At 48.5% G+C, this 3,760-nt stretch overlaps 1 long non-coding RNA gene across 1 annotated transcript in view; it reads left to right on the top strand.

Moving 5' to 3' along the window:
* The first annotated feature begins 2,865 nt into the window (after positions 1–2,865).
* LOC108803953 overlaps positions 2,866–3,760 on the top strand; it is a 1,706-nt gene continuing 811 nt past the window's right edge. The window contains exons 1-2 of the long non-coding RNA XR_001942312.1: positions 2,866–2,885; positions 3,000–3,274. This is a non-coding gene — a long non-coding RNA (uncharacterized LOC108803953). The remainder of the gene's footprint in view (positions 2,886–2,999; positions 3,275–3,760) is intronic.

Here is a 3,760-nt window from a genome sequence, read left to right as displayed (position 1 = left end):
AGAAATGTCATATATTGCAGCTCACCCCTCACCCGTCCTGAGATGTGGCGGCTGCATTTGTTTTCTCTTTTCAGAGTGAGACATTTTTCAGCAAGTACAGAAAATACCCGATGATCCTGCCAGAAATGCCCCCCGCGTGACCCATACAAAATGATAGCAGACGTACATAACAACACAGATGAATGAAAGAGGATGACGGGGTAGATTGTTGTTCCGTGCTGGCTGTGGGTAGTCATAGGAACGTATAAACGTGGGCCATACCATTCGTGTGGCTCGCTCAATATATTCCGAGGTGCAAGCTTTTGGAAACACTTAGTTCCCTCCTTCACGAATGCTTTACCCAGATTTATGTTGGATGAACCATCTCTGAAGAAGGGAACGTAGTGCTCCACTAAGGGACCGCAGGAGGTTAGCAACTTGAATGGTTTGGCTCTGTCACATGCGCCCCCTGGTGGTGGAGACTACAAGCAGCCATGCTGACACATTAGCAGGCATGGTCCACCCTTGCTCGCTGGGGTCCAGTGCAATGATGTGCAGCCAACACCAGAGCGAGTGCATGAAGATCTCTATAGGTTGGACTTTATCTCTATAGGTTGGACTATCTCTATAGGTTGGACTTTATCTCTATAGGTTGGACTTTATCTCTATAGGTTGGACTATCTCTATAGGTTGGACTATCTCTATAGGTTGGACTTTATCTCTATAGGTTGGACTATATTTCTATAGGTTGGACTATATTTCTATAGGTTGGACTATCTCTCTATAGGTTGGACTATATCTCTATAGGTTGGACTATATTTCTATAGGTTGGACTATATCTCTATAGGTTCGACTTTATCTCTATGCTTTTTTCAACCTGACTAACTATGTAACTATGTAAGACAGGAAGTGGCTGGTGATCAGCAGCACCGAGATGGGGAAAGGGATGAAAATTAGGTGAAAACAGGATTTTATGGGAACAAAATGACAATTCTAATACACAATGCACAGGGCAAAGGAGACATCCCCTGACTGGGGTAGACATCACCTGGGCAGACCATAGAAGTGGAGTCATGTGACTTCCATCCATGACATATAATAAGCATTAGGCCAGTAATAATAATAATAATAAGAGCTAACAACGTATCACTCTAAGACCCGATATTTGTATTTGTCTTCAAACAGGGCAAAGGTCTGGGCAGCACAGGGGCAGCACAGCGGTTCGAATCCCGGCCAGGTCACTATCTGCATGGAGTTTGCATGTTCTCCACGTGCTTGGGTGGGTTTCCTCCGGGTACTCCAGTTTCCACCCACACTCCAAGACATGCTGGTAGGTTCATTGGCTCCTCTATAAGTTGGCCCTCTATGTATGCATGTGAGATAGGGACCTCACATTGTAAGCTCCTGGAGGGTAGGGACTGATGGCAATGTTCTGTGTAAATTGTCTGCGCTGTAATAAATAAACCTGCTGAGCCGGTTCGTCTCCACCAGCATGGTCTGGTTATGGTCTGCCAACGGAGCGCAGGAATTCCCGACATTCCATGCCAATGTGCAGACTGTAAGGGACGGACATTTTGGGGCCAACTATCCTACTAACATGTCTTGGAAGCGTGGGGGGAACACAGAGGAAAGGAGACGGGGGAACATGGTGAATGGAGTTCGGGGCGGCACCACATGGCTCAATGGAATAATAAACATTCATTTGTAACATTTTTATTTTCATAAAACATTTTTTGTGCGGCCCGTCATAAATAGAGAAATACAAATATGTACAACACCCGAAATCTTCCCTATTTGCCTGAATCCTTGCCATGAATATTACCCCCAAAATATACTTTCTGCCCTCTGCAATCTGATGGAAGAAGAGTTCTTGTCCCTCACAATGACCAGTCACATCTTGTCCCTCACAATGACCAGTCACATCTTGTCCCTCACAGTGACCAGTCACATCTTGTCCCTCACAGTGACCAATCACATCTTGTCACTCACAATGACCAGTCACATCTTGTCACTCAGATCGTCATATCATGTGGGGAGATATCTGAAATCATTGTCATTGTTTCTATATTCCTAAACATCAAAAATGCAATAGTCAGGATCACAGGTGATATCATATGAAGTAGCAAGGATCAGGAGGACAGAAGGTGAGGTGCATGGAGCACACAAGGATCAGGAGGACAGAAGGTGAGGTGCATGGAGCACACAAGGATCAGGAGGACAGAAGGTGAGGTGCATGGAGCACACAAGGATCAGGAGGACAGAAGGTGAGGTGCATGGAGCACACAAGGATCAGGAGGACAGAAGGTGAGGTGCATGGAGCACACAAGGATCAGGAGGACAGAAGGTGAGGTGCATGGAGCACACAAGGATCAGGAGGACAGAAGGTGAGGTGCATGGAGCACACAAGGATCAGGAGGACAGAAGGTGAGGTGCATGGAGCACACAAGGATCAGGAGGACAGAAGGTGAGGTGCATGGAGCACACAAGGATCAGGAGGACAGAAGGTGAGGTGCATGGAGCACACAAGGATCAGGAGGACAGAAGGTGAGGTGCATGGAGCACACAAGGATCAGGAGGACAGAAGGTGAGGTGCATGGAGCACACAAGGATCAGGAGGACAGAAGGTGAGGTGCATGGAGCACACAAGGATCAGGAGGACAGAAGATGAGGTGCATGGAGCACACAAGGATCAGGAGGACAGAAGGTGAGGTGCATGGAGCACACAAGGATCAGGAGGACAGAAGATGAGGTACATGGAGCACACAAGGATCAGGAGGACAGAAGATGAGGTGCATGGAGCACACAAGGATCAGGAGGACAGAAGGTGAGGTGCATGGAGCACACAAGGAGTCAGTCAGAAGATGAGGTACATGGAGCACACAAGGATCAGGAGGACAGAAGGTGAGGTGCATGGAGCACACAAGGAGTCAGTCAGAAGATGAGGTACATGGAGCACACAAGGATCAGGAGGACAGAAGGTGAGGTACATGGAGCACACAAGGAGTCAGTCAGAAGGTAAGGTGCATGGAGCACACAAGGATCAGGAGGACAGAAGGTGAGGTACATGGAGCACACAAGGATCAGGAGGACAGAAGGTGAGGTGCATGGAGCACACAAAGATCTGGAGGACAGAAGGTGAGGTACATGGAGCACACAAGGATCAGGAGGACAGAAGGTGAGGTACATGGGGTACACAAGGATCAGGAGGACAGAAGGTGAGGTACATGGGGTACACACGGATCTGGAGGAATGAAGGTGAGGTACATGGAGCACACAAGGATCTGGAGGACAGAAGGTGAGGTACATGGGGTACACAAGGATCAGGAGGACAGAAGGTGAGGTACATGGAGCACACAAGGATCTGGAGGAATGAAGGTGAAGTACATGGGGTACACAAGGATCTGGAGGACAGAATATGAGGTGCATGGAGCACACAAGGATCAGGAGCACAGAAGGTGAGAGGTGCATGGAGCACACAAGGATCAGGAGGACAGAAGGTGAGAGGTGCATGGAGCACACAAGGAGCCAATCAGAAGGTGAGGTGCAAGGAGCACACAAGGATCAGGAGGACAGAAGATGAGGTGCATGGAGCACACAAGGATCAGGAGGACAGAAGGTGAGGTACATGGAGCACACAAGGATCAGGAGGACAGAAGATGAGGTGCATGGAGCACACAAGGAGTAAGAGAACAGGAGATGAGGTACATGGAGCACAGGAGGATCAGGAGGACAGAAGGTGAGGTGCATGGAGCACACAAGGAGCAGGTGAGCAGGAGATGAG

The sequence above is a fragment of the Nanorana parkeri genome, unplaced genomic scaffold (assembly GCF_000935625.1).
Source record: "Nanorana parkeri isolate BGI_ZX_2015 unplaced genomic scaffold, ASM93562v1 scaffold4560, whole genome shotgun sequence".
Classification (NCBI taxonomy): Eukaryota; Metazoa; Chordata; class Amphibia; order Anura; family Dicroglossidae; genus Nanorana; species Nanorana parkeri.
The sequence above is the reverse complement of the archived record's forward strand: the minus strand, read 5'-3'. Positions and strand labels throughout refer to the sequence as shown.